This window comes from Papaver somniferum, unplaced genomic scaffold, assembly GCF_003573695.1.
Source record: "Papaver somniferum cultivar HN1 unplaced genomic scaffold, ASM357369v1 unplaced-scaffold_16, whole genome shotgun sequence".
Taxonomy (NCBI): Eukaryota; Viridiplantae; Streptophyta; class Magnoliopsida; order Ranunculales; family Papaveraceae; genus Papaver; species Papaver somniferum.
In genome coordinates this window covers 2217193-2232835 of record NW_020625486.1, presented here as the reverse complement: position 1 = coordinate 2232835, position 15643 = coordinate 2217193, and positions in this window count along the sequence as shown.

Sequence of the window (15643 nt, the reverse complement as noted above, 5' to 3'; positions counted from 1 at the left end):
AACTTGACGTAAAATAGATTCGACGGTTGGAATTAAAAGAAACCTGGACGTAAAATGAGCTTCTACGGTTGGAATTAATCCATAGAAATGCAGTAGCAATTCAGGAAAAAGTAGTCTTTCCATAGAATTTCAGCTTCAGCATCACGATCTCTCCTTATTTTGATACGAGTTTGAGGCCAGTTTGAATTTGTAACAAGTAGTCCCAAACTAACAGCCATGTTATTTTGATGAATTACTACTGCATCCTCATCCGAGGAATATAAACTATTTTTAGAAGAAGAAGAACCTAAATAAAAATAGTTGAAGGTGTTCTCGTAGTTTTCCATTATAACCAGAAGAGTTGGTTTGTTGGTTTGTAGATATTGAAGACGAAGTCTTCAATTTATAACGAAAATCCAAGAGTAAGTATTATTAAAAAAACAGAAAGTTTTTTTGTCTGACTGACTATACACTAAATGAATAAAAAAAATTAAGATAAGATAAGAGACAGTGAAAAGAGTAGACATACTGAAAGATTCGTCTACACCCTCAAAATAAAAATGACCACTCACTGAAAGATAAACCAACACATCAACTATCAGTCTAACTTGAAATGACTATACACTGTAAAAGATAAAGAGATAACACCACGATCAAAAAGCATCCAAAGATTGGGAAAACATTAACCATTCATATCATCTGTATCCTCCTCCAAAGATGCCGGGTGGGATAAAAGGCATATTGACTCTGGAAGTCGGATTAACTGACGACATTGTTGAAGCTGATCCTTGTCCAATAGTATTCCAAACAGGTTGTGGTATTGCTTGGGAAAAGTGACCGAATCCAAGGGGAGGTTGGGATTGTTGTGTCATATGCAAATGAGAGAGTTGTAATTCCAAATTGTGGTTCTGATGTCTGAGTTTTTCTATTTTTGCATCTTTCGCACTCCTAATGTCAAATTGCTCCTTTGTTTGATTTAACGTAAAAACACGTAATTGATGACCAAAATTAGCATGCTCTTGAAAAAATGAATAACATTCGTCCTATCTAGCAGAGCCCACTGGCTTTACTCTTACATGTCAATTAAAACATCCAATGCAAAAACGGTATATAAACTTAATTAGCACACACTTCGGCAGGAGCAGACTTATAGAAACATAAGTACAATCTCCTCGGTAGGAGAAGGCCTATAGACTTGTCATGTCGAGGAAGCCTTTCTTTTATTTTCAACTTAAATTATCTTAGCAACCGTAGTTACACTCCGATGATTATGACTAATATATCTTATCATAGTACCATTTTAGACCAAGAGATATGAGAGCAATCCTTAACTTGCATAAAAGATCATGACACACCTAATGTCTTTAGTTTCAACATCGTAGATAGCAGATCATATACATTTCTACTGGTTATATTTTGTGCCAACGGCCAGTAAAAGCTAACTCTACAGTAAATGTGAGAAAACCCATCAAATTCAAACAACAAAATCCAACAAAAAAAAACAATCAATAAAATGTAAAATAAATTAAACCCACTAACATTAATAACGGTTATGCAGCAACATAATACTTGTTTACACAATTTGACTGGATTGAGGTCCGCTGGTGCTTAGCCTTTAATTTGTTTACTATAGATTTACAAATTTAGCTAACACCAATTCTTCTAAGTACTTGAAACCTCATAGCTAATCTCTTTCCCTCATTTTCTCTCATTTTAATGTATCACTTGTGCATTACCAACCGATACAATCAGTAGGAACTCAACCTTAAGCAAAACCTCTTAACTCTCAACTTATATCAGAACATTTTTTCCAAATACAACAAAAGATAAATAGCAAAGTGTATCCATAAGACGGGGTTGCAGGGTTTATACATAAGGAGACCAAGATTCAAAAATTGAACCGAAATGATGAATTAATCTACATATTGTACCTTTTATAGAGCGCTTCAAGCTTAACATTCAATTTGTCAAATGGAATCTGGTGTGTGTTATAGTGAAGCAGCTTTGTCTTCTTTGTGGTGAACCTTGTGAGTACATGCTTGTAGATTGGGGGTAAACGGACTTTAGGAAAACATATAGGAGATTTGATTTTAGTGAAGTTGTTAGGACTGCAGATTTTAACTCATCTAAGTTAAACTTCTATAGACATTTACATTAACTCATCTAAGTTAAACTTCTATAGAAATTTACATTCAAGCACAAACAAAGGACACACATGAAATATCAGATGCTAAGCTATCTAATTACCTTTATTATATGGAAAACACTCAAAACTTGAACCTCACCATCTAGCACCTATTTGATTGCAGAAAAACTGATATAAACTTCATCCATAGAGCCTTTAACTCAAACATACTCCAAATGTACCACCACAAAAATCGAAGATAAGAAATATTTTCGGATTAGATATTATACCTTGATACTTGAGAAAAGAGATATCGTGCTTGAAAAAGTAATTGCTTGAGCTCCTATTTAGCATCAAGTTATTTTGTTATGTATAAATCTAAAAATCCAAACATAATAAAAAAAATCAGAATCCAGTTCAGTTAAAAAAAAATAGAATGTGTACCCATAATAAATCCTCCGACTGAAATCATCAAATTCTGAAGCTCAAATTCAAATACGAAAAACTGAAATTAGAACAGACAGAGAGAAATATTCAGTGAACTGTAGAGCCTCTCGATCTCGGTTGCTCGGTGCTTCAGAATAGAAAATAGATAAGAATATAAAAACGAAGAAAAGAGAATTAGGGTATCGGATTGGTTTTCTAGTAGGTTTGATATTTGGAATTTATGGATATCGACCACCTACCTCATTTTGCGTGCGGCAATAAACACGGAAAAATTTCAAAATCCTAAATTTCTATTGGTCGGGGTTAGGAGCTCTAGAATTCAAGCTTTTGTCTAACTTTGAATGTGAGACCAGTAATTTCTACTCAAATTATATATACAATTACAAAAAAAAAAAAAATTGATGTCAAGCATCACGCATTCGCAACGTACATGGATGCTTATTAAGGTGTACTCCAATAAGAGAGAATACAAGCTCTATTTATATAGGCTAGACACAAGGATATCTAAGTAAAATAATCGTAAAACCTTAGATATTCCCTAGATTATAACCCGTGCAATACACGTTTATAACAATTTTATAATTCTTAACAAATTTTAATTATTTAACGGTGTCAACACCAGTTACTACGTGACTTTCACAAAAACGCGTGTCCATATTTAATTTAATCTTATGGTTACAAATGGATCGATCCAACGATTATAATTTCATTAAAATTATGCACGTTCAGAACTCTCGTCCAACCCTTCAGTCTATGCTGTGTTTCTAACCCCTTTTATGTCTTCTTTCACCTGCAAATTCGAAATCCATCAACCAAATATCTAACCAAAATTTAGATTTTAGACTGATTTGAGTTTTATTATAAACCCGATTCCAAATACCCACGTAACTCCTCATTCACCTCCTAATACACCCATATTATTGTCATCTTTATAAAACCCTAAATTTCAGATTTGCAAAATTTTAACACATATTATCAAAACTAATGGACAAAATGAAGATCAAACGAATACATACCAAACGTTAAATATCCCAAATAAATACTCGTATCCTTTTTATTGAAGACTAATAACAAGCCCATATTAAGGTAAAAGAAAAACAAAGAGCATACCAAACAAATAACAGATTACCCTGTAAATGTTAATTATTGTTCCTACATAAAAGTAAAGATTTAGATCGATTCCAAATGACGGATTACACATTTTCTTCTTCAATAGGTGGTCTTCTTCAATAGGTGGCTTTAGCTGTTACTGTACCTCCTATATAAGCTCAACGGGATGCCGTTTCTGCTGATTTACCGAACATTGAGTAGATCTGCCCGATGGTTTCTTTGTAGTAAATAATCCATGGGAAGAACAAGCAGACACTCATGACGAAAATCAAAACCAACTCAAGGTCTGTTAAACCAGGACGCTTGGTGGTGGAAGTTTGGTTCGTAAAAGGGATAGGTGTTCCGATATAAGCTGGTGATACCATACTTCCCACGGTGATTAAATAAGTTAATGCCATGGAGCAGCAAGCTATCCACATACTGCAAACAACCCATTGGAAGATACGTTTTTTTTGAAAGGTAGGTCAATTAAGAGCAGAGGAATTGTGTTTATTGAGCAGAGGAACGCCAAAGTGTTACAAGCGATCACAAGTTTGAAACGGCCAGGATTTGCATTAAATAGTACTGACACTCCGGCGTGTAAGGGTGTCTCGTTGTAGTTTTCTTGCCAAAAACCTCCAGGTGGAGTCAGGGCAGTTGTAAAGGCCATGGTTGCTACCAGTACTGCTACCACTATGATCGCGTTCCATTTATCTTTCAGCCATTGCACGTGCTCATGATTATCTGCTGATGCAACCCCTGGTCTCTCCATTTTCTCTCTATCTCAATACTATTACTTTTTATATGCTTGAATGAGTATGCATACTACTAGCAGATTGGTACCTATTTATAAGCAGAGTTCCTTAACGGTGACGACTGGTTTAGCAGTCATCACTTAAATCAGCCGCCAAAGGAGAAGTAAAAGTCCATCGTAAAGTCAAGAAAATAACACATGTGGCCCTCTTCAGTCATCACTGCACAATCAGTCTTTTTATATAACAAAAATTACGATATTGCTCTAGATCCATTAGGTAAATAGCAAAAATTACGATATCGCTCTAGATCCATTAGATAACTAAAGCCCCGAGAATAGAACTCGTCTGACTAATATTATAGGCTAGTTTAATACTATTTCTTCCTTAAGAAAAGTAGTTTTTCTTTTAACCTAAAATATGTTAAATGTTTTAGGAGAATTATGGATGAAACAAAGAAAGATAAGAGGAAGGAGAAGAACAATATTATTAGGAGAGTAGTATAGAATCAATACATAGTTTCCCTTATATACAACCCTAGGAATCTAATTGGACCGCACATCCATGTGCCGTAGGCCCTGTAATACCCCCTTGTGCGGTTCAATAATAAAACTTTATACATATTGCTTTACATATAGTTCTTCAAATGTCGTTCTCCTTGATGACTTGTGCCGGAGTCCATTGCCTCATTAAAACTTTGATAAGGAAAAAATCCAGTGGGATAAAATCTTAGTGCAACTCTTCACATGTAATACTTCACATGTTGTCTCGTATTTTATATGTAGTTCATCACATGCAACATGATCCTCAAAAATCGACGAGTCTAAGTTAATTGCCTCGTTAAAACTTCGTCAGGAAAAACCCAGAGGGACAAAACCTGAACTAAAGAAAAAGAGTACAATATTAAGTAAACTTAGAGCATAGTTGGATGTTTATACGTTGCCTCATTAAAACCTTGACAAGGAAAAACCTAGTGGGACAAAACCTTGACGAATGGAAAAGAGTACAAAGTGGAAGATGCAAGTAAAGGTGATATGTTGCAGATGATCACTTTGCTTTGTTGAAGTTGACTAGTCGCTTCACAACTCCTAAGGCAGAAAATCCTCGTGGGAAAAAAAATAGCCTTAGCTGGGAAATTACATTCCCAGTGTTTGTTGTGGTCTCATTGAATACCTTACCGAGTAACAAAACCCTGTGGGAAAAAGTAACTCCGGTGAAGGAAAATAGTTCAACACACCATTAGATGCTCCCCCTGATGTCATACAATTTTCTTTAGTCTAATGCAGTCAAAAGGAGTTCATTACACTTTACTTTGGTGACTGGAACGTTTATAAAACCTTGTTGTCGAATCTAGAAATTACGTTGCTTAACAAACTATCGCATTTCATTTCTTTGATTCAGATATTTTCAGTAATATCAACACGATCTTTATGTCTTCAACGTTCAACATACTTGATGTCTTTAATGTTGTCTTGCTAAAAACCTTGTCAAGTAACAAAACCCTTTGGGAAAAACTATTCTCGGTCGAAGGGAAAAAGATTACAACACAGCTTCAATTTCAAAGTAAAATATGTCGACATCATATCCTTGGATCCTCCCCCTGATGTCGGCATCTCCCCCTGATTACTTTCATAGTTGTTCCAGACATTTCCTTTAGTGATGTATTTTTCGAAACCAAATATTGGTAATGACTTAGAAAATAATATACCATATTTCCCTATGATTTCTTTAGTTGGAGAAGATATTATTGTTCCTTCATAATCCACAACTTATAGATTGCACTTTCATTAGCATTCCTTTTAATGTCTTTGTAGGGATAAAACAAATTTATGTCAATGGTTACTTTTAAGGATATGATTACATTCACTATACCATTCTAATGATGTTGCGTTGGCGTAGAGCTATATCTAGCTAACAAGTTCCCTGAAGATGTAAAATTTAATCGAGTACATTATTATACTAAGTACAACAATGCGTCTATTGTACTTGGATATGGGAATTTCATCTCCCAACACATCTTCGTCATATTCTTTTGGACGAAATGGTTACTTACCTACATTTGAACCTCGACTAATCATGGGAGTGTTATCAGGATGCATGTGTTTGTTAAATTTTCTGAAAACTTTAGACATATGCAAACTGGTGGAATAATATACCATATACTCAATATTCGATCGAGCTTTCCCTAAATTTTTCATCTCAAATTCGGATTTTTAAATAGCCTTTAAGTTCTCTTATTACATCAAGAGTACACATCATGTTTATACCATCAACATAAATAGCTACAATTCCAAATCAGGAACTTTCTTATGAATACGCAAGGAAAAATAAATTACTTATCTATCCCCTCCAAATCAAATAGCCACTTAGACGGGTATACCACATCCACCTGATTGCTTGAATTACTAAGTGAACGTTCTATCTAACTATAAAGGCACTCTATGGTTTAGAGTCATTTGATTTGGGCAACAAAAGTCCATCAAGTACTTTTGTAAATATCTTCTATCTCTTGATTCTTTCAGAGATACGTAACAACCACATATATATGCTGCATTTCAAGTCCTTTTGAAATTACTAAGCTAATTAAGTAGCGAAACTCTATAACGTTCATTACAAGAGAACAATTCCAGGGCTTCGTGAGAAACCTCGCTCCACAAGGCGAGTCTTTGTACTTTAAGACTACTTTCTTCTCATTATGCTTTATGACAAATTAATTATGTATGTCAAAAATAGGCTTTACACTTGGTTGGTTAGCACTACCACACCAAATACCCGTATATTTGCCAAAGAACTAAGTTCTACCTGGATTGTGTAGGCCAAATATGATATTTATTTGAAGTTAATCAAAATAAAGCATGGTTCGATCTCAATGTGCTCTATTTCTGGAGCAACTATTTATGGATTATATCATCACTGTGCACGCATGATCCATCCATTGACTCATGTGCATTCTCATAATCTGTCAGCATTTCATTGTTCTCTAGAATCATTTAAAACTTCGGAGCATCCTCTAGTATTGTTTCATGGACATAGTCAGAGACAATCAAATGAGATGATTTCATTAATGATACAAATTAGGTTGTGCCTTACTCATCTACTTCCTCTCTAGGTGAGCATTGATTGAACCCGGTGGTCTCTCCATCTTCCTTTATGGAGCCACGGCCTCAACTACACTTCCACCAAGTGTAGTTGCAACACCTTAGTCTATGGTGTACACCATACTGCGGATTTCTAACCTTGCAGGAATATTTGCAGTTGGTATGTGTGATCTTGTCACTTTAGTGGCATCAGTGTACATTCTGAAAGTTGATTATTTTTTGTCACTGCACATTTACATTTCTGGAGTAAAAGAATCAAAATCAGACACAGTGGGAACACACAACGACAATTCATATCGTTCCCTTAGAAAATACATTTTCTTATCTCCCCTCAACGACGGATAGGGCAAGACAGTTCAGAGACTGGAAATAGAAGACGACAGAAACTTGAGAAACAAATGTGAATCCTTAATGAAAGGGTAGGTCATGCAATTAAAATGATATGTTTTGCGGATTCTGAAACGGAATGGCAGACGCATCGCGCATGCGTGTTATACTAGTGAAAAGAAAGTAATGATGGGTTTTGCAGAATTCACTGTTTCCACGAATTTATAATCTCATGGGATTATAAATTCCGGGATTCATGTATTTTGGTTGTGTGTTTGGTAACTCAATTAAAATTCCTAGGATTTATAGAGTTTTCTTTTTTTAAAATCTTTGTATCTTTTGGCATTACTCTTAAATCTAAAAGATATATATATACATGATTTATAGTTAAAAGAAAAAGTTGGTCCATAAATCCCTTGATAAGTTTTCCAGCAAATATTAGGAGGAAAGGTCGGACTCCATATGCAGGATTTGCTGAAAAACTGAATCCCGTAGGAAGCGTGATTCCTAAGATTCGAACAACCAAACGCACAGAGGAAAACATAATCCTACCAAATCTCCTGGACCCACAAATTCCACCTTTAAAATTCTACATCCAAACACACCTTAATACTGTTTACAACAGGACAAATGTCACATGAACCTACAAAGGCATTAAAGACCTGCTACAGGTTAAAATAATAATCCAATAATGTCCGAATGATTATAGAATTAAATATGGAAACTAATTTCCATATACCCCGTGTTCCATTTTACTCGATGTTTTAGGTTTTTTTTTTATGTTCCACAATAGATGAGTGTTTAGATATTTTTCCCAAATTCTTACTAGTTTGCCCTTGTTTTGGGTTCATATCATACCATTAATTTTCATTGAAATTAGTAAATGGATAATTTTTAAATCCACTTCATGGAGGATAAATACTCTATCCCAAGTAAATTGCAAAGATTCGTAATTTACACTAAATATAAAAACTAAAAACTAGGGGCTTTAAATTTTTAGGAAGCTATTAATATGGGTAGGTTTGGAAAAAATTTACATCCTATATTATTTCTTAATCTGCGTGAAAAATTCTACAACATCATGTAAAATAGAACGGAGAGTATATGACAAAATAGAATATCTTTCTTTATCTCTTGGTCCTGTATGTTTCTTTCCATCCCTCTTCCTTAATAATTTCTCTCTTCGTCTTCTCCGTTTATTGGGTCCCTCCTCCTTTATAAGTTCTCAATTCTCATTAGGGCTGAACATGGTGTCGGTTAACCGTTGAAAACCGACCAAACCAGACCAATAAGCAAGAAACCGAACCAAACCATTTAGATTTGGATTGGTTTGGTAAAAAAAGTTGAAAAACCGACATTACTGGTTTGGTTTTGGTTTGACCTGAAAACCGAACCAAAAACCATTGGGGAACCGATTAATTTTTAAACTTAGTTTCTACCGTCGATTTAAAAGTATTAGATTCTACCTATTGATTTAGAGGATAAATAGAAACCCTAAATCTAATGTTTCATTATGATACTCTCCCTCTTTCTGTTTCTCCTTCTCTCAGCCGCCTCCCTTCTCCACCCCCAACAACAGTTGCTGCTACTCGACTTTTTTCTTCCCGTCTTCCTTCTTTTTTATTTGTCAATAACTAAATTAAGATATATTATATATCTTCTTTTGATCTCTAGAATTAGAGTAAGCTTTAACTATTCTTGATTTTTTTTTGTCTGTATATTTGTGTAAACCAATACTATCGGCAACTACGATTTTTTTATCTGTAAATTTGTGTATTTTTTTTTTTCGTTTGACATAATTATTGGTTAACCAAAAACCACTGGGACAAACCGAAACCAACTGGAGCCATTTGGAAACCGAACCAATGGTTAATGGATTGGTTTGGTTTAGATTTTTAGATACCAATAATATTGGTTTCGGTTTTGGTTTGGCTAGAAACCGAACCAAAACCGACCATGAACAGCCCTAATTCTCATCCCAAGACTCAATTCTTCCCAACATCCCCTAATAAGTAAAATTAAAATAGAAATTGAATTTGTGACTCAAACAGATTTCCTTAAATACGTATAGGATTTTAGAAAAATAAGTAGATTCTTGTACTTAGGGTTTGGCAGTTGGATTTGGGTTTGTCTATTACAAAAAGAATAATTGGGATCACTATTTCCTTTTATTTTTTTTGAAGGGAGGATCACTAATTCTTGAATCAACATTTATATGATTTTTTTATGCTAATGTTTATTATTGACGCATGATTGATGATTCTAATCAATCATGATTCTACTCAAAACTGTGTATGACTCAAATATTTGGTTTTTCATGTTGGACTAATTAAACCCAAAAATTTACAATCAAGTAAGAAGTCGTACCATGCTAAATTGTTCCAAAGACAAGCTTAGATGTAAACTAGAATGAAATGGGATTTTTACTGTTAAAAGTCTTTATGCTAAATTGTTCGAATCTAGGAATGCTAATGCAAACACCATCTGCAGGAAAAAAATTTGGAAAAAAATTTGGACCCTTAATGTTTCTCAAAGGATTAAATTTTTCTTTGTAAATGTTTAAACAACGCCTTACCTACAAGGCAAATATTGTCCTCTACAATGAGCGAAAGGGGGTTTGATACCTCTTGTCATTTATGTGGTTTTGCTGTGAAGTCTTTGACTCAAGTTTTCTTTGATTGTCCTTATGCTAAGTGGGTTTGGGCCTTGCCCCCGGGCCTAATGTTTCTAATGTGCATAATAATGACTCTTTTTTAGATCATTATAATGAAATGGACTAGGGATGATTCGACTTCATTGTCTTTAAAAGTAGCTGCAACTAAAGTTTGGTATATACGGGAAGAGAGATGCGACAAGGTGTTTTATAACAAAACTAGTACTAGTATTAGTTTGTCCATACAAATCCAGAGGTTTATACAGTTTTGGACTCCTTCTAGGAATGTTGATCAGAATAGTGCTACTGTGATTATTCAAAGTTCAAAGTTGCCTTTACCTAATAGAGAGTGGACTAATCCCTTAGGTGATACTTTTAAGATAAATATGGATGGTGCGTGGACTTCAACGGATACAAATGCAGGTTACGTGATTGTTATTCGTAATGCACAAGGGTGCCAAGGAGCAAGAGGAGGGACCTGTCGGGTTTCATCTCTTGAAGAAGCTGAAGCACTAGCTGCTTTTGAAGCCACAAAATGGGCGAGGGAGAAAGCGTTAACACATTTCTCTTTGGAAGGGGACTGCAAAATATAATGGACTATTTGAACGGAATGAGTACTTCAATCTCTTGGTAGGTACAAAAATTACTTGATGAAGTAAAAAGGATAATGGTTGAAGTTACAAATTTTCAAGGATACACTTTCATTCACAGATCAGGCAACGGTTTTGCTGATCTGCTCGCAAAAGAGGCTAGATCTTCTGGTTTTTTCTAAACAGATTTGGGTTCATGTGCTACAAGTGATCAACCAATCTCTTTTAAAATAACAAGCCAATGTAATTGCATGTGTTTATGTACCTGAATCTCTGGATTGTTCCACAGAGAACCCTTGTAATATTAAATCTTTGGGTTAGTTTTGTATGAAATGTTTGTTTCTCAAAGAAAAAAAAAGGGTAAGAAGTCGACTTAATCTTGAAATCATTTGATATAACAATAAGATTTTCTACCGATTTTACTGGATGAAGAAACTGGAAATAAGGATAAATTTTGAGATGGGAAGACAAAGAAACTAAATTGCCATGGTCAAAAGTAGGGAAATTAATTTAAAACACTTAATAGAAGGATAAATAAGGAAAGCCCGTTTTTTCTTATACTAATAGGTTTGCCTAACCAAGAAAAGATTTGCTTAACCAAGAATCTATGTGATTCCCAAAAACATTTATAAATACAAGGAAAAATAACTAGATCATCGTTGCCGTGGTGGGGAGGGCTGACCGAATTTTTTTTCGAAACACCGTTATGCGTAGTAGTGTTATAAGGTTAAAATTGATATGCATTCAATTTATGGTAGTTTACATAAATTTCCCCCATTTTTTATGCATTTTGTGGTGGTTTATATCAATTTACCCCATGTGCTATGTATCCTTTGTGATGCTTTGTATTTTGCACCAATTTTCCCATGTATTATGCATCGTTTGTGGTGCTTTGCATAATAACTATGTATTAAATTTTAAAAATCACTATCAAATTTTTCGTAAAAACACTAAATTTGATATTGTTGTTTGTACTCGTTGTGTAGATTTTTTAAAATCCTTTCCAGCGGTAAAAAATTTGTAAAATTATAAGACACGAATTTTTAGATATGTTATATGAAAGTTTGATTGCCAATTATACCCCTGAAAAATAGGATGTATAAAGAATTATAATAATTAGACTAAAAAGAGGGACATTTTAGGTTTTTCATGTCCCAAAGATTACCATCAAATTTATTTCCAATTTTTTTATCAAATTGCACATTTTTGTTAGGTTTCAATTTATAAAAAGTGGTTATAAAAGGGATCCATCCCTACGGGCCCTCCGGTCGGTCTGCCCAATAATATCTTAAGGCAATTAATTTGGAACCGTTTTTGGGGGACTACTCTCCAATTTTTAGGGGTGGATATTAGTAATAATGAGTCACCCCTTATCTATTATTTTTAATATCAAACTTGCCCTTGGTAATTAAATTAGTTAGTATAATGATTAATTAGTGTTAGTATAATGATTAATTAGAGAGGTTAAGATTAATTAACCGGGTGTTTTTAAAAGAATAATTTTTGAGAAGAAGGTTATTTTTTTTTTAAGATGGTTGATTTCGAAATGAGGGTTTTGGGTACTTAGGTATACTTCAAATTTAGTTAATGTTGCTTGAATTGGCAAATTTTTTCGAAAAATTGAAAAATTTATAAACTGATTTCGACCATTGAAATAGAGTTCGGCAAGGACATCTGAAGAACAGGTAGCCAAACTCATCTGCAAGTGTAGTTCGGCTAATAGTTTTGAAAACACAGGTAGCCGAACTCAACTTTAATGGAGTTTTTGCTTTCAAAAAATAGTTCGGCTATGAAAAAAAGTTGCGACGTAACCGAACCACATGTTCGGCTGGGAAAAAAAATTGACGAAACCGAACTCAATATATATGTTTTCAGAGAAAAGTTCGGTTAGGTGAAAAAAATTGTGATATAACGGAACTAAACGTTCGGCTAGGAGAAAAAGGAAAAAAAAAGTGCGACGTAACCTAACTAAAAGTTCCGTTAGGAAAAAAAATTGCGAAGTAAACGAACTTTTCTCTGAAAGAAAAAACTCCATTAAAGCTGATTTCGGCTAGTTCAACAACCTGTTTCACATAATTCCTAACCGAACTTTTCTCTGTAACTTCCATCTTCAACTCATTTTGATGATTATTTCTCATTTTTTTTTCAACGTAAAACGAATGAAAAGTAATGGGTTTGTTATAATTTTGATTTTGATTTTGTTTTGTTAGTGATGTAAATTAAGCTATATATATAGGTGGCGGTGGTGGTGATTTGAGGAGGTCGGTGGTGGTGAGCGGCGGTGGTGATGGGAGGAGGTGATTATATATATAGGTGGTGGTGATGGGAGGAGGTTTATATATATATATATATAAAGGGTAGGTTAGTCATTTTCATAATTTAGGATACCCCTTTTAAGTATAGGATAGACATTCCTATCACAAAGTAGTCCCCCATCATTTTTGAGTAGTCCCCAAAACAACTAGATTGGCTTAAATGAATTCCTATTTCCATACGAAATAGATTGGTGGAATCAAAACTAGAGTAAAAGAGCATATGATTTTTCAAGATTCCATAAATCAGTGTAGAAAATTGTGACCAAAAAGGGGCGAATATACTTAAACTTGGAAATCTTTTGGAAATGAAGAAAATTATTAAATCAGTTGGTATAAAAGAGCGTCATTCAAGAACTAATGATTCTCCATTCAATATGTTCATGAACAATGCATGAATCTCATATTATGTGGTTCATATGTGACTATTCTTTTATGGAATCCTAAAAGTTTGTGGTCCAAGGTAATATTTTTATTGTCAGGCCCACAATTAATTTTATCTATCGTAACACTCATAACTATGAAAAATATCTACCGTGACACCTATAATTATCCGAAATTATTAAAAATATTTGCACGACGGTTTATGCATTCGCATGACGGGTTATGCATACTATTTTTTCAGGCATGACTCGATATGCAGCCTACTTTTTCAGGGGTATAATTGGCAACACAATTTGGATATAACATATCTAAAAATCTGAGCCTTGGAATTTTACCAATTTTATATCGTTGGAAATCTTTTTAAAAGAGCTACAGAATGAGTACAAACAACAATATCAAATTTTTGTTTTTCACGAAAATATCGGAGGTGATCATCAGTTTAGGGAAAGATTTCGAAAACTGACTACATATTCGTTATACAGACTCCAAAAAAGATGCATAACACAATATGCATACACCACAAAAGATGCATAACACGTTATGCAATCATATTTTTGTTCATGCATCAATTATTTTGGTTATGCAGCCACTAAAATGATGTATATGCCTGAATCCAACAGAAAAAGCAGACGCATAACAAATTATACAACCATTTTCCCGACTGCATAACAAGTTATGCATCTATAACAGATTATGTACCCATTGTTTTGGTTGATTTTAGTGCGTACGGATAAAATCAATGCATAATGCATTATGCAACCATATTTTCGGATGCATAACCTGTTATGCATCCATTTTCATGGCTGCATAACATGTTATGCAGATATTATTGTAGGTTCATGACAAGTTATGCAGTCTTTTTTATTGCTGGTTTCGATACTAACAAATAAGTTGATGCATAACGTGTTATGCAACCATTTTCTGGACTGCATAACAAGTTATGCTACAATTTTTGTAGATGCATACAATGGTAGAATCCTCTTGCATGAATGCATAACATGTTATGCAAACATTTTCTCGAATGCATAACATGTTATACAACCTGTGACCTAGGCATACATCTAACATTCATACAATACCAATTTCATCTGATATTCCCTTCAATACTCTCAGCTGCATTTCCAGTACCATTATTTCTGAAATCCACCACCTGCAATAGCTCACAATCTAGCCAGTAAGTTCATATCCATCCACCTAAACCCATTTTACAACAATTCAATGGCACCACCAGTACCTTCATTGCAATCCTAAGCATTTATTTAGGTTCCACCTACACCATTTCAGTTGAGTTCCTGCAAACCCTTAATCCTAATACAGCGAAACAGTAATCCTTTGTTCAGTTACAGCAGTAACCATTCCTCCTTTGCACATTGTCGTCCTTGTTGTAGTCAACAACACACCCATACTTTTCTAAATCCATTGTAAAACCACCTGCAACACCAGTTGACACTGCACCAATAACACAACTCCATTTCCTGCATCTTCACCAGCACCGCAATCCCCTGTCAATCATCAAACCAACAATTCCATTATTCTGCATCTCATGTCACGTTACCACATTCATGTTCTTTCTCTGTTCATCTCTCAATCTTACTCTTCAAAACCCACAACCCAGAATTTACCTTCTTAAATCTTCGATTTTTAGTAACAGCAGCAGTGGTAGACTCATCTTCTTCAATACTCTAGTCTCGATCTGATTCATTTCCTTCTCTGAGCTCAATTTCTCCATCTGAGAACCCTAATTTCACCAGAATTGTCAAATTCGTCAAACCCATCTTTCAATTTCTCAATCTCAGTTTAGAAAAACTTCATCTTAATTCTTCTCGTTCTTCCCTAATTTATCCGTCTCCTAAGTCTCTGAGATTTCATTAACTCTCAGCAACAACT